At 45.4% G+C, this 27,238-nt stretch overlaps 1 protein-coding gene across 1 annotated transcript in view; it reads right to left on the reverse strand.

The window, feature by feature from the left end:
- The window catches only part of slc38a11 (solute carrier family 38 member 11), a gene marked incomplete at both ends in the record, with an annotated part of 124,163 nt that overhangs the window by 72,663 nt on the left and 24,262 nt on the right, over nt 1-27,238 (reverse strand). The gene's annotated exons all lie outside the window — the stretch shown is intronic.

Consider the following 27,238-nt stretch of genomic DNA (forward strand, 5'->3'; position numbering starts at 1 on the left):
GAGGGGGGAAAAGGGGAGTGAGGATGAAGTCTCCACCGGAAGGAAAGTATCCTGAGAGATACAGAGGCTGTTGCTGTTCCCTTAGGGACCAAGGGATGTACCCCCGGGTGAGTATGGTTGTGTATGGTTGTGTGGGTGTATGTGTGTGCGTCAACCCTTCCCCCCCCCCTTCTCTATCCCCCTCTACCTTTCTCCTCTCTTCTAATGTTTTATCTTCTCAACTCAGGTATGTATATACTTAACAGAACATGGCAGTGACGGGCAGGAACATCCATTTCGTCTCATGGAATGTCAAAGGGATGAATAGCTCTATCAAGGCTAATAAGGTACTTAACCATCTACGACACCTCAAGGGTGACCTTTGTTTTTTACAGGAGACACACATCTGCACCTCATATATCCCCCGCATTAAGAGAGCATGGATGGGACACGTTTTTCATTCTAAATTCTCAGCAAAAGCCAGGGGAGCTGCAATCATTATACATAGGGATGTACCCTTCGAGCCTGCCACCATTTTAACTGATCTTGACGGACGATATGTTATAGTGTCGGGCAGGCTGCAAAACATTCCAGTGGTTTTGGCCTCAATATATGCGCCAAATTGGGACAATGATAAATTTGTGTCTAATTTATTTTCCTCGATACCTAACCTTAATGATCATCACATAATTATCGGAGGAGACTTTAACCAGGTCCAAAACATAGAATTGGATAGGTCCTCGGATAGACGAACTACCATCTCCAAAGCAGCGAACATCCTGAAATTTCATATGGAACAACTTGGCCTTATAGACCCTTGGAGAGCAAAATTTCCTACCGATAAACTTTTCTCCTTCTTCTCCCATGTCCACCACACGTATTCGAGGATAGACTTCTTTTTGCTAGATGAAAAATTACTACATAATGTAGTCTCTACTAAGTACCATAGTATAGTCATTTCCGATCATGCCCCGACATCCGTTGAAATTAACTTCCCCCAGGGTAGAACACCCTCTAAATTTTGGAGATTCAATTCCCAGGTATTATCTGAACCTGAATTTAAGGATTTTATTCATGCACAAATAAAAGTCTTCTTTGAGATAAACGACACACCTGAAGTTGGCAGTGACATGCTCTGGGAGGCCTTTAAGGCATATCTCCGCAGACAGGCCATCTCCTTTACCTCTCATTTTGGGAAGCAGGAACAATCCAAATTAACGGATATATCAGATGAGATTAAACGATTGGACATCCAGTATTCATCTAAACCAACTCCTGCTCTATACAAGAAACGACTCCAGCTCCAATCACAATATGATTTGCTCTCAACCAGTAAGATCAAGAGACTACTCTTGCACACCAAGCAAAGTTTTTTCGAACAGGGGGATAAGGCCGGAAAAATTAATTGCATACCAAGCACGAGTGGTGAGTGCCTCTAGACTGATTCCCAGGATAAAATCCCAATTAGGTGTCACTACAACAGACCCTACGGAAATTTCAGAAATTTTCTCTGACTATTATTCCAAACTTTACACGTCGTAATCTTCACAGCAGGACTGGGATCGCCCAAACCCCCTTAAGTCTCTCAAGTACCCTCAAGCGAATAGAGCGGAGGCTGAAGAGTTAGGCACGCCTATAACCATCTCTGAAGTGACTGAGGCAAGCAAATCTTTACAAAGTGGTAAATCACCCGGGCCAGATGGCTATACTACAGAATTTTATAAAACGTACTCCGTGTTGGTTGCTCCTTTCCTACTGAGAGTATATAACGACTCCCTTCTAAAGGGCCAAATGCCACCCACGCTATCAGAGGCGTCATTATCCCTGCTGCTCAAAAAAGGTAAAGACCCTCTCCTTTGTAGCAGTTACAGACCAATCTCCCTCCTTAATGTGGATTGTAAAATATTGGATAAAGGGCCTTTCATGCCGTCTTCAGAAGGTGGTCCCGTTCCTGATAGACCCGGATCAGACGGGTTTCATCATGGATAGGCAATCCTTCTTTAACACCAGAATGCTGCTAAATATCCTTTTCACAACCACGACTGGCGTGCCAGAAATGGTACTCTCCCTAGATGCTGAGAAAGCGTTTGACAGAGTGGAATGGAGGTACCTGTTCCATACACTTGAGAAATTCGGTTTGGGACCGGGTTTTATTTCATGGATAAGACTCCTATACTCGTCCCCGGTGGCCTCTGTCAATGTGAATGGTACCAAGTCGGGCCAGTTTGCGCTCTATCGCGGTACTCGTCAAGGATGCCCGCTTTCTCCCTTGCTAAACGCGCTCGCCGCAGAACCCTTAGCCATTTGGCTTCGCAGTGAGGTTAGATTTGAGGGGATTGAGAGGTTCGGCCTGGTTCATAAACTCTCATTGTATGCCGACGATCTCCTACTTTATGTCTCCAATCCGTCATCGTCCATCCCTGTTATCCTTGATATTCTAGAACAACATAGGCAGCTCTCTGGATACAAACTCAATCTCCAGAAAAGTGAATATTTACCGGTTAATGCGTCTGCGGAACGTCTTCCTCAATCGCTTTTCCCCTTTAAAAGGGCCATGGAAGGATTCACATATCTAGGGATTTTTATGGCCAAATCACCGACGGAGCTCTTTGCAAAGAATTTCCGTCCTCTGCTGGAGCGCTTTAAGCTAGATCTGACGAGATGGTCCTCTCTCCCCCTCTCGCTTCTGGGAAGGGTTAAGATGGTGGTCCTACCCCGATTTCTATACGCTTTTCAGCATATACCGATATTTATTAATAAAGCCTTTTTCACTTCGATTGATCAACTTATAGGTTAATTCCTGTGGGGTAACAAAAGAGCACGTATTAAGAGGATGATTATGCAACTTCCCAAATCGGAAGGGGGTTTGGCTTTGCCTAATCTTCGCTATTACTACTGGGCATGTAATATAAACAAACTCCTTTACTGGAGGACCAGGAGGGAGGAAGATGACCAACCCCAATGGGCTCGGATGGAAGTCTCCTCTTCAAAGTACTCACTCTGGTCTGTGGCAACATCCCAATTACCCATTTCGATCCCTATTAAACAGGTGGCTCAGAACCAAATTGTGATGGAAACTTTGAAAATCTGGAGTCAGTTTAGGAAACAATTTGGCCTACACGCTCCGTCAGGGCTAGCTCCAATCTATCGTAATCACCTATTCCTACCATCCTGTTCTGATCCTGTATTCAGAAGCTGGGCAAATAAAGGTTTGCTAACCATTAATGACCTCTACTCCGGAGGTGTGTTCTCATCGTTTGCAGAATTGTCGAAAAAATTTGGTCTCCCAAATTCCCACCTTTTCCATTTTTTTCAGATCAGACATTTTGTTCAGAACCAATTCCCACAATAGACCTGTCTCAAACCCTGCCCCTTTTCTTGATCCTCCAATCACAGCTGTCGCTTACCTCGGACTTCCTCGTACAACAAGTTTGTACGAGGAAGTCCGAGGTAAGCGACAGCTGTGATTGGAGGATCAAGAAAAGAGGGCAGGGTTTTGAGACAGGTCCATTCCCTGGCCGTCCTCCAGACTTTAGGGCTGGAGTTACACCTAGGCTGTTTTTCGTTTCGTTTTTCAGGTGAGTTTCGCAGCCGAGTTTCGCAGCCGAGTTAGACATTCGTTTTGCACCTTGAGCGCTTTCGTTTTGTCAGAACAAGGCTTGGTCAGACCACAACGGATCTCGTCTCGAATTCAGCACTGAGCATGCGCGGGGAGGTAGTTACTCTCCCTCGTCCCCGCTGTCGTCCACACTCAGCTGTGAGAGAATTGTTGAATAGATACACAAATGTTCTAGAATGTTTTATTATGACATCATACTGTGACATCACAAATGTTTTCGGGCATTCATAACATTATTTCGCGTGACTTATTGTAACGTTAACACAGCCCAGCTGTCAACTGTACTTTGTAATGCTATGTTATTTCGCGCATTCATAATGTTATTTCGCGGGACTGTACATTGTAACGTTAACACAGCCCAGCTGTCAACTGTACTTTGTAATACTATGTTATTTCGGGCATTCATAACATTATTTCGCGCGACTGTACATTGTAATGTTAACACAGCCCAGCTGTCAACTGTAGGCTACTTTGTAACTTTCGGGCGTTTTATTCATAACAAACATTGACGCGATTCCGCCAACACATGTAATATTAATAGGTTTTGCTCACAGAGAGATAGATAAATAAATAAACATAATCACGGTTATCTACCAACAACTGCATGTACTGTAGAAATGTATGTTTCAGTGCAGATAGAGGTACTGTACAAAATAACCTCTCAAACACTGCTAGAATACACAAGCAGTTAGGGTGCGCTGTGTTAATGTTACAATGTACAGTCGCTCGCGAAATAACGTTATGGCAGCATTATGCTCGGTGCTGCTCGAGGCAGGAGAGATGAGGCGCGCAGGGCATGGGGGCTCTGCTGCTCGGTGCTGCTCGAGACAGACAGACAGACAGCCCAGACTGGAGAGATACACGGTGCTGCGCGCGGGCTGCTCCTCGGCCAGGCTGTAGGTTACACTGCAGTCTGACAGTCTACTGCGCATGGGCGTTGAGCAAAAACGGCTCCGCGCAGATTACACACATGTTGTCGGCGAGTTTTTGGCGCTACTCCAAAACGGAAACACAATTTAGCGTTTTCAGTAGGGCCACAACGTATCCGGCAAAAACGGCATTTCTATGTAAAAGGGACAGCAAACGTATTCAAAAAACGACCACAAAAACACTAGTCTAACCATGGCCTAGGACTGACCCTCTCCTATCGCTCGGTACCGGGCGGAAAGGGCTTGTCTCAATTTTATATGATAAAATATTTTGGATGAACCCAACTTGCTTAGACTCCCTGAAAGCCAAATGGGATGAGGATCTGGGAATTATCATTACAGATGAACAATGGGATCATATACTAGACCTGGTACACACTTCCTCTATATGTGCAAGACACAGTTTGCTGCAGTGTAGGATACTGCATAGAGTTCACTACACCAATGCGAGGTTAGCAAAGATATACCCGGATAGAACGGATGCGTGTAATAGATGTAAACAATCTCCAGCCGATTATATGCACATGTTTTGGACGTGCCCCAAACTCACAGAGTTTTGGACTACAATATTCGATACACTGAGTAGGGTCCTGGGAGTGGCGTTAGACCCAGATCCACTCACTGCCTTTTTCGGAATCCCGAATACCCCTACGATAATATCTAGGGCTGCAAAACGAGTTGTGGCGTTTACTACCCTCCTCGCTAGGAGACTTATTCTCTTTAAGTGGATACACCCTACCCCACCCACAACAGATGGATACATGAGATACTACATTGCGTTAAGCATGAGCGAATCAGATTCTCTCTAAAGAGCTCCCTTGACACATTCCAAGTGACCTGGCAACCATTTCTGCAACACATCGATACCCTGACTATCAATGAAGAGACTTAGAAAGGATAGAGCTTTACACCTCTAACTGCACTTCCCTATTTTTTATCGTTATTTTATTCCTATTTTCTAATCCCCCCCCCCCCCCCCCCCCTCCCTGTCCTGGTATGTATGGGTGTGAATGAGACCCCCGGGGGCTGGGTGGGTAACTGGGGGAGGGAGTGGGGAACGGGAGACGCAGCTGCGGAAGGTCAGACTACTCAAGAATTACCACAATATTATGGGCAGGGGTGGGGAAAGGAGTGAAATAACCTCATTGATGACGTTCTTCCACAGCCACAGCCGTGCTGGAGAAGTTTTCTTTCTGTGTTTTTAGTTCTTTCTTTACTTCTTTGTATCTAAATATTTGTGCATGATACAGATAGGTCTGATTGATACTATTATTGTTTTTTGTCTTTCTTTTTTTTGTTTTTCTCTCCCAGTAGCATCTATCCCAGGTGGCCAGCATACTCTGCCCGATTCCGGCTACCGGTCGGCACACTCGGCACATGTCCGGCACGGCACGCCAACGATGAGCCGGATCTGGCCCGGTAATGGTTGCCGTGCCAGAGCCGACTCGGCTCGCCAAAGATAAACCGGCTCTGGCCCGGTAATGGTTGCCGTGCCAGAGCCGACTCGGCTCGCCAAAGATAAACCGGCTCTGGCCCGGCTCTGGTTGCCGGGGCAGAGCCGACTCGGGCTCGCCAAAGATAAACCGGCTCTGGCCCGGCTCTGGTTGCCGGGGCAGAGCCGACTCGGGCTCGCAAAAGATAAACGGCTCTGGCCCGGCAATGGTTGCCGTGCCAGAGCCGACTCGGGCTCGCCAAAGATAAACTGGCTCTGGCCCGGCAATGGTTGCCGTGCCAGAGCCGACTCGGGCTCGCCAAAGATAAACCGGCTCTGGCCCGGCAATGGTTGCCGGGGCAGAGCCGACTCGGGCTCGCCAAAGATAAACCGGCTCTGGCCCGGCAATGGTTGCCGGGGAAGAGCCGAAGTTTCAGTCAAGCGACGCCGCCCCCACACACAACAGCGGTGTGATTGGCAGAATCGACTGTCAATCAAAATTGTTCCGTTGAGACCACCGCAACAAGTGAATACAGCTGTACTGTACCCACTCTGCAGTCTGTCAATAAAGCTTTCAATCAATCAATCAATCAATCAGACAAATGCATAGAAAAGCCCTTATTATAACCAAATAACAAAAAATTATATTATTGTTTATGAAAATGTTTTAGCCCTATGCTTGCCTATTATTTTAATGGCAACAAATAAAATAATAATAATAAAATTAATAAATAAAATGTTAGAGGAGTGGAGGGGGGGGCAGAGCGAGGTGGGTGTTAGAGGAGTGGAGGGGGGGGGGCAGAGCCTCATAAAGCTAACATTAGCTGCACTCATAGGAGCCTGCATGTTGATGTAGCCTCATAAAGCTAACATTATAGCTGCACTCATAGGATGTTGATGTAGCCTCATAAAGCTAACATTAGCTGCACTCATAGGAGCCTGCATGTTGATGTAGCCTCATAAAGCTAACATTATAGCTGCACTCATAGGATGTTGATGTAGCCTCATAAAGCTAACAAGAGTATATGTAATACTGTGGTTATGGCCTCTATAGTTAGCAGCTCATAGCTAACATAATACTGGTTAAGGCCTGCAGCAGCTCAGTAGCTAACATAACAACACTGTAGTTAAGGCCTTTAACCAGCAGCTCAGTAGCTAACATAACAACTGTGGTTAAGGCATTTAACCGCAGCTCAGTACGCTAACATAACAATACTGGTTACTGATTTATTATTTACATTGAAAAGATACAGAGATCATTTGTTAAAGCTGGACCAGCACACTACACCTAGGTTAGTAAATCCTAGGCCCCATCCACTCCCTCTGCTAAAGCTCCACTCCTGCACTAAAGTCGGGGATTCAGTTGGACTCAGATCTGCTGCGTTCCCCCCTACCGCTGGTGACAGTGTGTACATCTACTCTCATAAAGTAGGGAATCCACCCTGCTACACAAACATAACAAAACACACTGGTCAGACTACTGCTTGACCTTACTCCTAGAACCCACCTCACCCCTGCCCACTTTGACAACCTAGGATGGCTAGTAGACGACAGAGTACAGCAACTTGCAATGGGCCTGGTCTACAAGATACACTACACGACCAAGGTACCCGGTGTACATGTCAAAATACTTCCCAAAGGTCAGTGAATACCACGACCACAACACAGGGAGCTCCACAAATCATGTTAAACCCAGATTCGGCTAACAGGGGAGCTAAAGAGGCTAACAGGGGAGCTAACAGGGGAGCTAACAGCCGCAGCTAAAGAGGCTAACAGGGGAGCTAACAGGGGAGCTAAAGAGGCTAACAGGAGAGCTAACAGGGGAGCTAAAGAGGCTAACAGGGGAGCTAACAGGGGAGCTAACAGCCGCAGCTAAAGAGGCTAACAGGGGAGCTAACAGGGGAGCTAAAGAGGCTAACAGAAGAGCTAACAGGGGAGCTAAAGAGGCTAACAGGGGAGCTAACAGGGGAGCTAAAGAGGCTAACAGGGGAGCTAACAGGGGAGCTAACAGCCGCAGCTAAAGAGGCTAACAGGGGAGCTAACAGGGGAGCTAAAGAGGCTAACAGGAGAGCTAACAGGGGAGCTAAAGAGGCTAACAGGGGAGCTAACAGGGGAGCTAACAGCCGCAGCTAAAGAGGCTAACAGGGGAGCTAACAGGGTAGCTAAAGAGGCTAACAGGAGAGCTAACAGGGGAGCTAAAGAGGCTAACAGGGGAGCTAACAGGGGAGCTAACAGCCGCAGCTAAAGAGGCTAACAGGGGAGCTAACAGGGGAGCTAAAGAGGCTAACAGGAGAGCTAACAGGGGAGCTAACAGCCGCAGCTAAAGAGGCTAACAGGGGAGCTAACAGGGGAGCTAAAGAGGCTAACAGGAGAGCTAACAGGGGAGCTAAAGAGGCTAACAGGGGAGCTAACAGGGGAGCTAACAGGGGAGCTAACATGGGAGCTAAAGAGGCTAACAGGGGAGCTACTAACTAAGTCTCTGCTTCAGAAAGGTTTAGCCCAATATACAGAATTGCTAATTGTACATTACCTTTTACAGTAAAACTGAACATGAAAGTCATGCATCCCATACATGAGTACATCTGAAACACATTAAATTAGAGGCACATTTCTGCAGAAAATTATCTGCTTATATAAGTACACATATCATCTAATGTAATATTAAGTGTTTTATAGACAACTTTATACAGCTAACTTTATAGTTTAAAGGAACACGCCAACATTTTGGAAAATTCGCTCAGTCTTAGCACAATGATAGCCTAGCTTAGCACAATGAATGGAAGCGGGCATGACTGGTTAGCCTAGGCATTGTCCAACTAACACCTCTCCCGAAGGCTACCCAGTCATGTCCGCTTCCATTCATTGTGCTAGGCTAACATGCAGCTTAGCTAGCCTAGTTCACTACAGTCAGGAAATATACAATCAAAATACAACTCCCAAACGTTCCTGTAAACATGTTGTGACCTGTGTATTCACACAAGTCACACGAGTCTCCCAGTCACACAAGTCACACGAGTCTCCCAGTCACACGAGTCTCCGAGTCACACAAGTCTCCCAGTCACACAAGTCTCACAGTCACATGAGTCTCAGTCACACAAGTCTCCAAGTCACACAAGTCACACGAGTCTCCCAGTCACATAAGTCTCACAGTCACATGAGTCTCAGTCACACAAGTCTCCAAGTCACACAAGTCACACGAGTCTCCAAGTCACACGAGTCTCCCAGTCACACAAGTATCCAAGTCACACAAGTCTCCAAGTCACACAAGTCTCCAAGTCACACAAGTCACACGAGTCTCCAAGTCACACAAGTCTCCAAGTCACACAAGTCACACAAGTCTCCAAGTCACACAAGTCACACAAGTCTCCAAGTCACACACGTCTCCAAGTCACACGAGTCTCCAAGTCACACAAGTCTCCAAGTCACACAAGTCACACGAGTCTCCAAGTCACACAAGTCTCCAAGTCACACAAGTCTCCAAGTCACATGAGTCTCCAAGTCACACAAGTCTCCAAGTCACACAAGTCACACGAGTCTCCAAGTCACACAAGTCTCCAAGTCACAGAAGTCACACGAGTCTCCAAGTCACACATGTCTCACAGTCACATGAGTCTCAGTCACACAAGTCTCCAAGTCACACAAGTCACACGAGTCTCCAAGTCACACGAGTCTCCCAGTCACACAAGTCTCCAAGTCACATGAGTCTCCAAGTCACACAAGTCACACAAGTCACACGAGTCTCCAAGTCACACAAGTCTCCAAGTCACACAAGTCACACAAGTCTCCAAGTCACACAAGTCACACGAGTCTCCAAGTCACACACGTCTCCAAGTCACACGAGTCTCCAAGTCACACAAGTCTCCAAGTCACACAAGTCACACGAGTCTCCAAGTCACACAAGTCTCCAAGTCACACGAGTCTCCAAGTCACATGAGTCTCTAAGTCACACAAGTCTCCAAGTCACACAAGTCACACGAGTCTCCAAGTCACACAAGTCTCCAAGTCACACAAGTCACACAAGTCACACAAGTCTCCAAGTCACACAAGTCACACGAGTCTCCAAGTCACACAAGTCTCCAAGTCACACAAGTCACACAAGTCTCCAAGTCACATGAGTCTCCAAGTCACACAAGTCACACGAGTCTCCAAGTCACACAAGTCTCCAAGTCACACGACTCTCCAAGTCACACAAGTCTCCAAGTCACACAAGTCACACAAGTCTCCAAGTCACACGAGTCTCCAAGTCACACAAGTCTCCAAGTCACACAAGTCACACGAGTCTCCAAGTCACACAAGTCTCCAAGTCACACAAGTCTCCAAGTCACACGAGTCACACGAGTCTCCAGGTCACACAAGTCTCCAAGTCACACAAGTCACACGAGTCTCCAAGTCACACAAGTCTCCAAGTCACACAAGTCTCCAAGTCACACAAGTCACACAAGTCTCCAAGTCACACAAGTCTCCAAGTCACACAAGTCTCCAAGTCACATGAGTCTCCAAGTCACACAAGTCACACGAGTCTCCAAGTCACACAAGTCTCCAAGTCACACAAGTCTCCAAGTCACACGAGTCTCCAAGTCACACAAGTCTCCAAGTCACACAAGTCACACGAGTCTCCAAGTCACACGAGTCTCCCAGTCACACAAGTCTCCAAGTCACATGAGTCTCCAAGTCACACAAGTCACACAAGTCACACGAGTCTCCAAGTCACACAAGTCTCCAAGTCACACGAGTCACACGATTCTCCCAGTCACACAAGTCTCCAAGTCACACGAGTCTCCAAGTCACACAAGTCTCCAAGTCACACAAGTCACACGAGTCTCCAAGTCACACAAGTCTCCAAGTCACAAAAGTCTCCAAGTCACACAAGTCACACAAGTCTCCAAGTCACACGAGTCTCCAAGTCACATGAGTCTCCAAGTCAAACGAGTCTCCAAGTCACACGAGTCTCCAAGTCACACAAGTCTCCAAGTCACACGAGTCACACGAGTCTCCCAGTCACACAAGTCTCCAAGTCACATGAGTCTCCAAGTCACACAAGTCTCCAAGTCACACAAGTCACACGAGTCTCCAAGTCACACAAGTCTCCAAGTCACAAAAGTCACACAAGTCTCCAAGTCACACAAGTCACACGAGTCTCCAAGTCACACAAGTCTCCAAGTCACACAAGTCACACAAGTCTCCAAGTCACACGAGTCTCCAAGTCACACAAGTCTCCAAGTCACACAAGTCTCCAAGTCACACTTTCAAAACCACTCTCAAAGAACACCTACGGGAGACTGCAATTCGAAACTGGCCCCTGTAAATGTCCTAACCCAACCCCCTCCAATGTACAGTAAATTACCAAACATGGTTTTGTCAATATTCCGGGATGGTGGAGGAGATCAGACAGGTATCGGGGGGGGGGGAGGGCATGGAGGGACTTGTAGGTAAGGAGCAGGAGTTTAAAAGAGATCAGGAACTTGACTGGGAGCCAGTGGAGGTGGATGAGGGTGGGGGTGATGTGCTGCCAGCTAGGGCTTGGTGTGAGTGAGAACCCTGGCAGCTGAGTTCTGTACATACTGGAGCCTGTCCAGGGCTTTGCTGGGTACCCCGAACAGGACTCCGTTGCAGTAGTCATTCTAAACAATAATAATAAACAATTTAACATAAATATCTATTAGGCTATTCTAGACCAGATTTATGCCAATTCATGTATACACTTTATGCTACAATAAAAATGATATTTTAGGCTATTCAAATAATGTAATTATCAAAAAGTCACCCTATAATTCAGTGTGGCAGCTCCCACCCTCTGGAACTCCCTCCTCGCTGAACTCCGCAACGCCCCAACTCTGGACTCATTCAAAAAACTGCTCAAAACCCACCGAAATGTCATGTTCATATGCAAATGTACAAATCCAAAACTGCATAGTGCACTTTAAAGATAATTAGATTAGTATCTTTGTGAGGTTACTGATTTATTATTTACATTGAAAAGATAGAGAAATAATTTGTTAAAGCTGGATTTTCTACACAAGATGTATTAATTCGAACATTATTTCATATTATTTTACTTGAAAAGAGAGCTATTATTATTATTATTATTAGTATTATTTTAAGTTATTCTTGTGCCACTGAGATTTGTCAGAGAGATTGTAGGCATAAAGCAAGTTGATTGAGTAACTTATATAAAATAATATAAATAATAATTGTCATTTGGCAACACTGACTAACAGCTGCGTTGCATTGTGGGGGGGGATCCCCACAATGCATTGTGGTTTTTGAAATTTTGAATTGACGCGCGCGGCACAGTCAGACCAGACCAGTATGACACGGTTGCATTTCTTCTCATCTCAGGTAATTTATGCAGATATTTTTGATTATTTATAAGTAATACCGCTAATATAAATGAGTGCTGTTTAGTCTGTTTCAGTGAGTGTAGCGCGAGCTCACGTTAGCTACTATAGGCTACATACACTGAGTGTAGCGTGAGCTCACGTTAGCTACTATAGGCTACATACACTGAGTGTAGCGCGAGCTCACGTTAGCTACTATAGGCTACATACACTGAGTGTAGCGTGAGCTCACGTTAGCTACTATAGGCTACATACACTGAGTGTAGCGCGAGCTCACGTTAGCTACTATAGGCTACATACACTGAGTGTAGCGCGAGCTCACGTTAGCTACTATAGGCTACATACACTGAGTGTAGCGCGAGCTCACGTTAGCTACTATAGGCTATATACACTGAGTGTAGCGCAAGCTCACGTTAGCTACTATAGGCTACATACACTGAGTGTAGCGTGAGCTCACGTTAGCTACTATAGGCTACATACACTGAGTGTAGCGCGAGCTCACGTTAGCTACTATAGGCTACATACACTGAGTGTAGCGTGAGCTCACGTTAGCTACTATAGGCTACATACACTGAGTGTAGCGCAAGCTCATGTTAGCTACTATAGGCTACATACACTGAGTGTAGCGTGAGCTCACGTTAGCTACTATAGGCTACATACACTGAGTGTAGCGCGAGCTCACGTTAGCTACTATAGGCTACATACACTGAGTGTAGCGCAAGCTCACGTTAGCTACTATAGGCTACATACACTGAGTGTAGCGCGAGCTCACGTTAGCTACTAGACTACATACACTGCTACAGGCAGAGCCTCACGTTGTCACTAACTGTTCTCATCTCAGGTAATTGTGCAACACATATATTTTATTATTTATAAGTAATGCATGCTGCTGATATAAATGCTGTTTAGTCTGTGTTTCAGTGACTAGTCTACTGTAACGTTATTTGCTCGATATTATGAAACTGGCGGGATCTGTAAACTACAAGCACTACTGCTAGCAGGCCTAGACTGTAGAATACTGACGTTAGCTAACCAATGCATATCACGCAGATCTTTCATGGTTTAATTTAATTATAAAATATATAATTTCATTGTTAATGTAGCAAATACTGTTACAGTGCTGTCTCTCAACAATGACATGAAAGCAGAAGACAGCTCAATAACAACTACCGGTATACTTCAAGTGGTCATGGTTTTTATTGTGTGTGTGACTGTGTATATATAATATATACTTTTTAATCTGGGACATCATTTTCAAAGAGTCATCCTGTAATGCCTTCTCTCTCTCTCTCTCACTCTCTCTCTCTCTCTCTCTCTCCCAAGACGGTCAAGATCTACCAAGTCTTCAAGATCTTCAAGTGGTCATGCTTGTAAGTGATGTATAAAATGTTTTATTGTGTGTGTGACTGTATATACTTTTCAATCTTGGACTTTCTTTTCAACAGCTGGAAAGAGTCATCCTGTGTTGATGGATGCTACAGTATATTGTATGTAGATGTGCATGATGTGGACTAAATTAGAGGTCCTAGATATGCAAAATAATATTGAGAATCACTGGCCTTAGACTATCTACTAACGTATTCTCGCTCTCTCTCTTTAGGTTCATGGCCACTAATGACTTCAGAGCTTCAGAAGGACAGTATGCTGGATGAGGAAGGTCTTGGCCATGCTGCGATGGCTCCTAGAGGACAAGAACGGAGGTGCAGGACCTGGCTGTCAAATGGTTTGTAATGCTACAGTATATTGTATGTAGATGTGCATGACGTGGACTAAATTAGAGGTCCTAGATATGCAAAATAATATTGAGAATCACTGGCCTTAGACTATCTACTAATGTATTCTCGCTCTCTCTCTTTAGGTTCATGGCCACTAATGACTTCAGAGCTTCAGAAGGACAGTATGCTGGATGAAGAAGGTCTTGGCCATGCTGCGATGGCTCCTAGAGGACAAGAACGGAGGTGCAGGACCTGGCTGTCAAATGGTTTGTAATGCTACAGTATATTGTATGTAGATGTGCATGACGTGGACTAAATTAGAGGTCCTAGATATGCAAAATAATATTGAGAATCACTGGCCTTAGACTATCTACTAACGTATTCTCGCTCTCTCTCTCTAGGTTCATGGCCACTAATGACTTCAGAGCTTCAGAAGGACAGTATGCTGGATGAGGAAGGTCTTGGCCATGCTGCGATGGCTCCTAGAGGACAAGAACGAAGGTGCAGGACCTGGCTGTCAAATGGTTTGTAATGCTACAGTATAAATTAGGGGTGGACGGTATAAACGGTATACGGTATAAACGGTATGAATTTGCTCTACGGTATGGATTTTGACTATACCGTCTAAACCGGTAGTGCAGCTCTAAAATACCAATGACGTCATGTAACCACAGCGCGACTATTTCACTCGCATTTGCCCCTAAAAATAGATAGAATTAGTCATAGATAATAGATATGTGCGAACTGGAAAAAGTTATTTAGGAGGCTTCGCGCAGTGGGCGTGCCAGCCCCTACCGCACGCATGTAAACACGGATCTAGTAGTCTAGTGGGACGGGACACGGGAGCTCAGCTGTCGGCGGCGTCTCCCTGAGCTAACGTTAGCTTAGCTACCGTTACAAAATGACCCAGTCAACTATTCACTTTTAGTTTAATACATGATGAGGCATTGTCTAACCGAACGGTATCTAGTCGGCCAGCTACCGATAGCTCCTGACATCAACAAACGCTCCACAAAGTCTAGTAGAGAGAGACGTGTGTGTGCTACCTGTTAGCCGTTAGCTCACGTTAACGCGAGTTAGTTCACCGTTCAAAACGAAATGTCCCATTGAACTAAATAATTCACTGAGGCGTTGTATTAACGTTATATATCCGGCTTAGCCGGATAGCTCCTGATATCAATGTCTTATAACACTGATTCGATGCGTATTCGAGCTGAGGGCTTGCTAACGTTATTCCAATATAATAGGGTCCAGGTGCAGCGCCGGAGAATCCTGGCCGTAGCTCTGCTCGAGGCTACTCGAGTATAGGTCCAGCTGCAGCTCCGGAGAATCCTGGCCATAGCTGGAGGCTACTAGAGTACACACAGACAGTGGAGCTTGTTGCGTGGTGGCGATGTCTCGCAGATAATACAAGTACAAGTCTAATTATATAATATATATATTTTATAAAAAAAATAAAAAAAAATTATATAAAATATTTTTTTTTTATCAAAAACGATGATACCGTGATATATACCGTTACCGTCTATGCTTCAAATTATACCGTGATATACATTTTAGACCATACCGTCCACCCCTAGTATAAATTATTGTATTACATCACACTCACCATCAATGACTCCACCATCACCCCCTCCCCCCTAGTCCGCAACCTCGGTGTCATCCTCGACCCCACCCTCTCATTTGACCCCATGTCCGCTCCATTGTCAAAACTTCATATTTTCACCTCCGCAACATTGCCAAAATCCGTCACTGCCTCTACCCCCTGCTGCTGAATCCCTCATACACGCCTTCATCTTTTCCCTCCTGGACTACTGTAACTCTCTCCTCACTGGCATCACCTCCCGCTCCCTCCATAAACTGCAGATGGTGCAAAACTCAGTTGCCCGCCTCCTCACTAACACCCGGTCCCGCGAACACATCACTCCTGTCCTCCACTCCCTCCACTGGCTCCCGATCAAGGAACGCATTAACTTCAAAACACTACTCCTCACCTTCAAAGCCCTCCATAGCCTGGCCTCACCCTGGTCTTAAACTTTTTACACCAAGAGAACGGTGGGGTGAGAATATATACATATGATGGGGAGAGAATATATACATACAGTGGGGAGGAGACTGTACATTAGGAGGGGGTGGGTGGGAGAGAAATATACATATAATAGACAGTCTCCTCCCCACCGTATGTATATATTCTCTCCCCACCATATGTATATTTCTCTCCCACCCACCCACCCCCTCCTAATGTACAGTCTCCTCCCCACCGTATGTATATATTCTCTCCCCACCATATGTATATATTCTCTCCCCACCATATGTATATTTCTCTCCCACCCCCTCCTAATGTACAGTCTTCTCCCCACCGTATGTATATTTCTCTCCCACCCACCCACCCCCTCCTAATGTACAGTCTCCTCCCCACGTATGTATATATTCTCTCCCCACCATATGTATATATTCTCTCCCCACCATATGTATATTTCTCTCCCACCCCCTCGTAATGTACAGTCTCCTCCCCACCGTATGTATATATTCTCTCCCACCCCCTCCTAATGTACAGTCTCCTCCCCACCGTATGTATATATTCTCTCCCCACCATATGTATATTTCTCTCCCACCCCCTCCTAATATACAGTCTCCTCCCCACCGTATGTATATATTCTCTCCCCACCGTATGTATATTTCTCTCCCACCCACCCCCTCCTAATGTACAGTCTCCCCACCGTATGTATATATTTTCTCCCACCCCCTCCTAATGTACAGTCTCCTCCCCACCGTATGTATATATTCTCTCCCCACCGTATGTATATTTCTCTCCCACCCACCCCCTCCTAATGTACAGTCTCCTCCCCACCGTATGTATATTCTCTCCCCAACGTATGTATATATACCGCCATCTTTCTCCCGGGTTGGTGTGATCACATGACTGACAAAGCCGTGCAGTGATAGGCCAGAAGTCAATTCGATTGCATCCAGGCTTGATTGCTTATCCTGTCTGGGTAGCCCGGATGATGGTTTTTTACATTGAATTTTATACACCGCAATTATGCATCGAATTTTTTACATTGAATTTTATACACCGCAATTATGCATCGAATTTTTTACATTGAATTTTATACACCGCAATTATGCATCGAATTTTTTACATTGAATTTTATTATACATTCGAATTTTTTACATTGAATTTTTATTTCACATAGGTAAATTCGGAGCACAAAAATTCAGATACGTGATTTTCAAAGTAATTATTTTCAATGCTATAAATTCGGTGTCTGAAAAAATTCAGATACATTTTTCAAAGTAATTATTTTCAATGCTATAAATTCGGTGTCTGAAAAAATTCAAAAATCAGATACATGTTTTCAAAGTAATTATTTTCAATGCTATAAATTCGGTGTCTGAAAAAATTCAGATACATGTTTTCAAAGTAATTTTCAATGCTATAAATTCAATTCAGATACATGTTTTCAAAGTAATTATTTTCAATGCTATAAATTCGGTGTCTGATCAAATTCAAATACTTCTGTCACTCATTTGCTTCCATACTGTGGCTCTTGTTGTATTTTGTTATCTTGCTTTCCTTCTCTCTCTTCTCTCTCTCTTCTCTCTCTCTCTTCTCTCTCTCTCTCTTCTCTCTCTCTCTCTATCTCATCCTCTTCTCTTCTGTCGTTGAATTTGTGGTTCGTTCTTTTTATTTGCCTTTTTCACTTTTCGTGTAGGGCAGTAGTTCGGTGAGTGGAAGTCCCGTCCCCTCCACGTCGGGGACCAGCACGCCTCGCCGGGGCCGGCGACAGCTCCCCCAGACCCCCGCCACGCTACGCCCCCACGTCACCTATTCCCCCATGGTCCCACGTCACCTATTCCCCGTGGTCCGTAAGGCTATGCCCACGCCTCCCGGGGTGCCCCAGGGGCGCCTCCCGGCCCGGCCCCCTGGCGCTTTTCTCCGGAGCCCCCCCCAGGGCCAGGGGCCTCCCCCTGCCGGCCCCCTGCCACCCCACCATGGCTCACCTCGTCAGGGTCGCCACCCGCCACCTCGCTGGGGTGACGCGGGAGGAGGGGGGTCTCCATGGAGGGCGACGGTTGCTTCTACAACCAGGACTACCAGGACTACGAGCCACGCCACGAGCCGCCCGCCTATGAGCAGAGCCCCGCATAACATTGGGGTCTTGTGCTTGGCACTCCGAGCATGGCACTAACACTGTCACGGTTAGGGGTTTGATTCCTGCTGGGGCCACCCGTTGTGAAAGATGTATGCAGTCATTCCAAAGCACTTCATGTCCTAGTAATAGAGCTGTGCTATAGAGATGCTGTCATTCATTCATAACCAAACCAAAAGACATTTATAAACAACGTCTTACTAAATGCAGGCTTTCATTTACAACTGAACGGCCATATCACTCGGTTTTTGTATTAATTCTCCTAAAAAATGTTGCTAAGCTAGACTAACATGAAAGTTTAAGTGAAAGTACACACTTGAGTAAAAGTCAAAGTTTCTACTTTTAAATGTACTTAAGTAGTAAACAGTGAACTTTTTTTCTGACTGTCTATAATCTATATTCTTCTGATAGCAGGTGTTTAATCAAAGATCCCCTGTGGGAGAAGCTGTTGCAGGGGAACAATGGGTTCATTTCATTGGAGGCTTTGTCGTTGGGTTCAGAGAGGAGGATGTGATATTTTTTGTTAATAAATGTTTAAATATCTATTCAAGTTGTCATTTTTAACTGGAAAAAGTAGCATGTATGGGGGTAATTGTTACTTTACTTGATATTTGAGCTTCACTGCAGAATGGTGTATATTGTGTACAATGTGCACATACACTGAGAATATATTTCAGTGAGGTAGGAGACAGCATGTAAACTTCTGAATTTTTCAATGAGGGACATGCCAATACTCCATTGGTAAAGGGAAGGGTCCTTAAATATGTGGCATTGTATTACTAATCAACCATTTCCTACTGTATTTCCGGTAATGTATGGTCATAGGCAGATAGTGGAGTAGCTCTGGCAGAATACTGGGTACACAGTAAATTCCGCAAAGTAAATTTGACTCAAACTGAGTACATTTCACTCAAACTGAGTAAAATTTCTTTACTCAGTTTGAATCAAATGTACTCAGTTTGAGTCAAATGTACTCTGCGGAATTTACTGTGTAGTACCATTGCATTGGCAGTGTCGGCTAGGCTTCGGGCAACCAGACCTGGCCCAGTGTGTTTGGGCCGCATCTGGGCTGCTTTAGGCAACCGGACGTTCACCGCTTCCGGCAACCCCGGACCTGGCCCAGTGTACTCGGGCCGGAATCGGCCAGTCAGTCATTGCCGCCTACTGGGCCGATTCCGCCAATTCCGGACGTTCACCGCTTCCGGCAACCCCGGACCTGGCCCAGTGTACTCGGGCCGGAATCGGCCAGTCAGTCATTGCCGCCTACTTGACCGATTCCGGCAACCGGACTTGGGCCGATTAATTTCTTCCGGCCTGCCGGATACGGGCCATGGCAACGACACTCAGCCCCCTGCACGCGTTACTACACAAGGGGACACCATGGAAATGGTCACAGGAGTGTGGGAAGGCATTCTGCGCAGCTAAGTAAGTAAGTAAGTAAGTAAGTATTTATAAAGCACCTTTCATACATGTCATGTAGCTCAAAGTGCTGTACACAATTATAGGCATATATAACGATAAAAGCAATAAAGTCATAGTGATCAGTTAAGATCAATGTTTAAAAAAAAAAAAATAATAATAATAATAGTAACGTAAAAATGAAAATAACGTAAAAACAGTCATTTGCTTACCAGTTTGGGAGAACAGGTCCGCACAAACATTTCCGCTCAGTGGCAACCGGAAGTGCACTAAACCAATGCACTTGTATGGTAGGTAGCAATGTTTAGGTCTTATAATACTAGTGTAGTTACGTTTTTATCAGTGGTCATAGTTGGGTCCATAGTGCTTTACCAAGTCCCATGGATCCATCAGTGGCCGTGTATTGTGTGCGTATGTACCCGTTCGCTCATGTGGTCAAGTCAAGTCAAGTCAAGAGTTTTAATTGTCACGGCATACAGGTATACAATGAAATGCGGGTGGTCTTGCCCGCAACGATGTGCAATACAGTGGTACATATAATAGAATCAAAAGAAGAAACAACATTGTGCAGTAACAGATAGCAGGTAACATGGAGTGACATCTCGGTATCTGTACATAGTTATTTACAGCGCATGTGTGACATGCTAGTTAGCTTTGGTAGTGCAATACACTGTTCCTGTTATTCTAATTTAAAGTGTCCTTTCCTTTGGCCATAAGTGTGCGTGTGTGCGACATGAGTGTGTGCCCGCTCATGTTAAAGTGTTAAGTGGCTGCTCGTGTGTGAGCGTGCACAGTGTGCGTGTCGTGTGTGTGTTCATGTGTGCTTGTGTGTGGACAGTTCAATGTTCTGAGCACTCAATGTACATTGTTCATGGCTCTGATGGCCTGGGGGAAGAAGCTGAGCCTAAGCCGCTCTGTCCTAGTAGCTGGGATTTGCAGGCGTCTGCCTGACCTCAGCAGCTGAAACAGGCTGTTATTGGGGTGGTGAGGGTCTTTCATTATCCTGCAGGCTCTGGATTTGCACCTCTTGTTGTATAGAACCTGCAGGGGGGGTAGTGCAATACCCGTGGTACGCTCGGCTGAGCGCACCACTTTCTGTAGGGCCTTCTTGTCCTGTGCCGTGCTGTTTCCATACCAGGCAGTGATGTTTCCGGTCAGGATGCTCTCTACAGCTCCTGAGTAGAAGGACTGGAGTATCTTCCCCGATACTCTGAACTTCCTTAACTGTCTCAGGTGGTAGAGACGCTGTTTCGCCTTCTTTACTACTGTGCCTATGTGTGTTGACCATGTCAGGTCCTCTGAGATGTGGACCCCCAGGTACTTGAAGCTGCTCACCCTGTCCACGGTAGCCCCGTTTATCATCAGTGGTGTGTGTGTCTCCTGCTGTCCTCTCCTATAATCCACGATCAGTTCCTTGGTTTTGCCAATGTTCAGGAGCAGGCTGTTGTCCTGGCACCAGCGTTCCAGTACCTCCACCTCCTCCCGGTAGGCCTTCTCGTCGTCAGTGGCCAGAGTTGGGTCCACAGGACTTATCCAAGTCCCATGGACCCATCAGTGGCCGCGTCTTGTGGTAGAAAGAAAGAAAAAGAAAAACGTATAAAGAAAACAGTCTAAAGTTTGAAAGTTTGGGAGGTCCGCAAAAACACGGCTTCAGCTCAGAAGCTGAGGCGTGTCAAAAACTTTTGAAAAACTGGAGGCGTGTCTCCTATTGTACCCATTCCTTCATCTAAGAAGTTTGAAAGTTTGGGAGGTCCGCAAAAACACGCCTTCAGCTCAGAAGCTGAGGCGTGTCAAAAACTTTTGAAAAACTGGAGGCGTGTCTCCTATTGTACCCATTCCTTCATCTAAAAAGTTTGAAAGTTTGGGAGGTCCGCAAAAACACGCCTTCAGCTCAGAAGCTGAGGCGTGTCAAAAACGTTTGAAAAACTGGAGGCGTGTCTCCTATTGTACCCATTCCTTCATCTAAAAAGTTTGAAAGTTTGGGAGGTCCGCAAAAACACGCCTTCAGCTCAGAAGCTGAGGCGTGTCAAAAACTTTTGAAAAACTGGAGGCGTGTCTCCTATGTACCCGTTCCTTCATCTAAAAAGTTGGGTCCACAAGGCTTATCCTAGCCTCATGGATCCATCAGGTTTTTCCAAGCCATAACTATTTGTAAGCTAGACTGTATAGGTACGTTTTTAATTTTCCTTTAAAAATGTGTATAGAGCTGGCGTTTCTGATGTGTGTTGGTAGTGTGTTCCATAGTTTTGGGGCATAGTTGGCAAATGCCATACTTCCTATCCTTTTTTGGTTTCTGGGCGTGTCTAGTAAACCTGTAGTGGATGACCGTAGCGTTCTTGAGGGCAGATAACTAACTAGGGAATTTGCTATGTATTTTGGGCCTTGCTCATTAAGAGCTTTATATGTTAGGAAAAGGACCTTAAAATCAATTCTATGAGTTATTGGAAGCCAGTGCAGAGTGGCCAGGACTGGAGTGATATGTTCTCTTCTCCTTGTATGAGTTAGTAATCGAGCTGCAGAGTTTTGGATAAGCTGAAGCTTCCCAATGGTTGCTTTGGGAAGACCAGTGAACAGTGCATTACAATAGTCAAGCCGACTTGATACAAAAGCATGAATACGTTTTTCTGCATCCTTTTTATTTACGAAAGGTCTTACTTTCGCTATGTTTCTTAGGTGGAAGAATGACGTTTTCATGGCCTTATTTATATGAGACTTAAAGGTCAGGTCTGAGTCCAAGATGACACCTAGGCTTGTAACCTCAGTCTTTACATAGGATGACAGACTCCCCAGGTTTTTACAAAGCACTTCCCTTTTCGCTTTTGGGCCGATCAATAGGATTTCGGTCTTGCTTTCGTTTAATTTTAGGAAGTTATTGTTCATCCACTTGTTTATTGCTAACAGACAATTTGTAATGGACTGTATGGCTGTAGTGTTATTTGGTTCTGCGGAGATATATAGTTGTGTATCATCAGCATAACTATGGAAGCATACATTGTGGTCTCGAATGATGTCCCCGAGGGGCAGCATATATAGTGAGAAGAGTAATGGACCAAGGCAGCTTCCTTGTGCGACTCCAAAATTGCTGTCATGTTCCTCGGATACATTGTCTCCAAGCTTAACATAGAACCTTCTCCCCTTAATGTATGTTATGAGCCAATTTAGTACATGATCGGAAAAGCCAACCAGTCTTTCTAGACGACTGATCAAGATATTATGGTCAATCGTATCGAACGCTGCACTAAGGTCCAATAGGACAAGAATTGAGACTTTGCCAGCATCGGAGTTTAGCCTGAGGTCGCTAACTATTTTGGTAAGGGCAGTTTCAGTGCTGTGATTTGTTCTGAAACCTGATTGTAGTTCCTCCATGATGTTATTATCTTTGAGAAAGGAGTTTATTTGTACTGAGACTATCTTTTCTAATATCTTGCTGATAAATGGAAGGTTCGATATTGGCCTATAGCTTTTTAGTTCGTTTACATCTAAGTTTGTTTTCTTTAGTAGTGGTTTTACTACAGCTGTTTTAAATGCATCTGGAAAAGTGCCTGTTTGAAGAGACATATTTATGATTTCAAGGACATGATTTGAGACACTATCAAACACCCGCTTGAGAAATGCTGTTGGTATAGGATCGAGGCAGGAGGTGGCGGAATTACACTCAGAGACAATCTTACAGAGGTCAGGTAATGTAATACATGTGAATTCCCCCATAGTTATCTCAGGTGGGGTTTCACTCATAGCCAGATCCATATCAGCGGTAATGCTTGCTCTAATCAATGATATTTTTTCATTAAAGAAAACTGCGAACTCTTCACATTTTGTGGCTGATTGCTGCGGTATATGGGGGGGTGGTATGTTAATCAGCCGGTCAATGGTGGAAAAAAGTACCCTGGAGTTACCCATATTTTCTGAGATCATTTTGGAAAAGTATTCCTTTCTCGCAAGTTGTATTGCCTTATTGTATGCGCCCATGGCGTCTTTGTATAAATTAAAGTGAGCTGTGAGTTTGAGTTTCCTCCATTTTCGCTCGGCTATCCTACATTTTCTCTTGTTATCTTTAACATTGGTTTTATTTAGCCATGGAGAGATTCTATCAGTTTTTACCTTTTTAACCTTTAGAGGGGCAACAGTATCTAACACAGTTGACAAGGTGCTGTGGAAGTTTTGCACTTGCTGATTTAAGGAGGATTCACTGCATTGGTCGTATGATTTCATCATACTAGAGAATTTTGCTTCAGCTCTAGCGTCCAGAAGCCTTCTGTGAACTAGGAATTCGCTTCTGGTCTTATGTAATATTAGGCTTGTACCATAGAACACACAATAATGGTCAGAAATTGGAATTTGTTTTACTGATATATTCTCAATGTTTAGCCCTGTTGTTATTAGTAGGTCCAGAGTGTTGCCATGTTGGTGGGTGGCCTCGTGAACATGTTGCATCAGTCCAAAACTGTCCAGTAGGTTCAGAAACTCACAACCCCTGGGGTCATCCTTTTTGTTGATATGAATATTTAGATCTCCATTAAGAATGATTCTATCATACCTGGTAATGCAGATCGATATGAGTTCTGAAAATTCCTGTATGAAGAGTGGCGAGTACCTTGGTGGTCGATACAATGTCACACATATTACTGGCATTTCTGTTTTCAATACAATAGCAAGGTATTCAAATGATAAAAATGTTCCCAGGTCAATATCATTGCACACAAATTGAGTGGAGATGATTGCTGCTATTCCTCCTCCCCTCCCACTCTGTCTGTTTGATTGATAGAATTTAAAATTGGAAGGGCAGGTCTCAATCAGTGTTGCTACACCAGTGATATTGTCTAACCATGTCTCTACTAAAAACATACAATGTACACCATGTTTTACTATGAGTTCATTTATCAGAAATGATTTTTGTTTCAGCGCTCTAACGTTGAACAGTGCTAGTTTTAGCTGTACGGGTTCTGTAGTGGGGTGTGAGATAGTCTGTGGTTGAACACTGATATTGATAAGGTTAGATTTACATATGGGACGTGATAATGAGTAATTGATTAGTCTTTTGGTGATCAGAATCGGGATGGCACTCAACGTGTTTTTTTGTAGTTTAGGCTGCTTCTGTATATAGTCTACAGAGCTAGATATGGTTGGTTGTCAGGCCAGTGATGCTATACTTTGTATGACGTTATGTATTAGCACATTTACCCCTGATATGTTTGGATGGATGCCATCGGGTCTGTAATGGTCTTTCCTAGACCAGAGCAGATCAAAGTTATTTATATAGCAAAGTCCTATAGTAGTACAGTGGGTCTGTAGCCATTTGTGCAACCAGAACAGACGGCTAAATCGCTCAGATCCACGACCTATGGATGGAATGGGGCCAGACACAATGCATATTTTACCCAGGCTTTCAATAGTGAGTATTAGTGATTCAAAGTCAGATTGGAGTTTAACGGATTGTCTAGCCATTACGTCATTTGCTCCGATATGAATAATAACGGTGTGGGCGGACGGATATCTCTCGATGATTTCGGGAGTACACTCAAGTAAGTCAGTAACTTTTAAACCGGAAAAACAATACGTAATGCCGTGTGGTATTTGCAAAAACCTGGTGATGGAATCTCCGATGAGTAGGATCTCTGGCTGTTCCTGGATGCATTCCCCGTCGTAGATGGCCAGGTTTCTATGGTGAAAAGCCGCAGGAGTAGCGTCTGCATTGCTGGCGGAGTTAGACGGTTGGTCGGGCAGCAGCGCCGTGTGGAAGGGCTCGTTCACAGCGGCATTTCCATCGATGACACTCGCCGTTTGAATGATCATCCTGGTATGGGCTGCAGAGCACCGCAGACGAGGGCGTTTAAACTTTGGGGAGTCGGACCCATCGCGTGAGTCTGGGGAGCTTGGCGATGCGAGAGCAAACAGGGCAGAGCGCTTTCTGCTCCGGGGCGCAGATATACTTCCATGGTTGAGTTGTGAGCTGGAGAGGGCCGCCGTCCTGGCAGCTTCGCTTGGAGCCTGGCTAGTAGCTAGGCTAGTAGCTATCATCGGATAGTCTTTGAGCAAAGCTACACTACTAGCAGCAGGAGACGGAAGCGAAGGAGAGCCAAGGAGGCTGGAATCACTACAAAGAGGATTGAATCGGTTTGATAGTTGAGGTGATTCAAAGGGATCATATAGAGGAAGGGAGAGCTTCCGTCGGCCCCTCACCACTGTCGCCCAGGAGGGACTACCGGTGCGGCCTGCGTCCGCTTTTTCCATGCTAGCCAGCTTGGACATTAGCTCCGTTTGACGCTTGAGAAGATCCACTACTAGTATCTCGATGTTCTTCAGTTCCGTTCGCATCTCTGCGACATCTGATGTTGGAGCCATTTCCTCGGGGGAGCTCAGCACTGTGAGTACTGTAGCGTGTAGCTGTAGCTATGGCAACAACAAGCGCCGATAGCTTTAGGTCACGTCCAGTAAAGTCACATAAAACCAATAAATCCAACAGTATAAACGATAAGAGCAAACGTCACAGTGATCAGTTAAGATCACTGGTTAAAAGATGGTAAAAAGAAAAAAAACAGTCTAAAGTTTGAAAGTTTGGGAGGTCCGCAAAAACACGTTCGTTCAGTAGTAAGTAACCGGAGTGTAGTGGATCCAACCAACTAACACACAGGAATGCAGGAGGAGGAGCAGTCGGGCTGATTCGGTTAAGGATCAACTGCTCTCGGAGAAGGTGTTGACACATTACAATCCCCAACTGCCAATCGTACTGGCATGTGACGCCTCGCCCTATGGTGTGGGCGCGGTGATTTCGCATGTGATGCCGGGAGGTCAAGAGAGGCCCATAGCGTTTGCCTCCAGGACATTGAATAAAGCAGAGCAAAATTATGCTCAGATTGAGAGGGAGGCCCTGGGGATCATATTTGGCGTGCGCAAGTTCCACGCCTATCTGTACGGGCGCCATTTTACCCTGCTCACGGACCACAGGCCCCTGACTACAATATTGAGCCCCTGTAAAGCTATCCCATCGATGCCGGCTGCAAGACTACAGCGATGGGCCCTAATATTAGCTGCTCACAACTACACGATTCAGTACAGGGGGGCGGCGGAACATGGCAATGCAGACGGCCTCTCACGCCTGCCACTGCCGGTTGAACATAAGGACAAACCAGGTTCAGTGGATACCGTACTGATACATCACCTTGAATCACTGCCAGTATGCAGCACTGACATTCGTAAGGAAACGAGGTATGATCCAGTGCTCGCTCAGGTGATGGACATGAGTTTGTCAGGACACTTTCCTGTGGCGCAAGGGCAGGACAGTGCACTGACTCCCTATTACACAAGAAGAGATGAACTCTCAGTGGTACAGGGGTGTTTGTTGTGGGGAAATCGGGTGATTGTGCCTCCAAAAGACCCCAATTGCTACAGGAGCTGCATGCAGGCCACCCGGGAGTAGTTAAAATGAAAGCTGTGGCTCGTAGTTACATCTGGTGGCCGGGGATTGACGCTCAAATAGAGCAACAGGCCAGAGTGTGTCAGTCATGTCAGCGCAACCAGAAATCTCCCGGTCTCTCCCCACTTCACTCCTGGCCATGGCCAGGCACTCCGTGGCAGAGGATACATGTGGACTTTGCAGGGCCCTTTGAGGGTCATATGTTTATGGTGGTGGTGGATGCCCACTCCAAGTGGCCA

This window comes from Notolepis coatsorum (assembly GCF_963971535.1).
Source record: "Notolepis coatsorum genome assembly, chromosome: 3".
NCBI classification, from domain to species: domain Eukaryota; kingdom Metazoa; phylum Chordata; class Actinopteri; order Aulopiformes; family Paralepididae; genus Notolepis; species Notolepis coatsorum.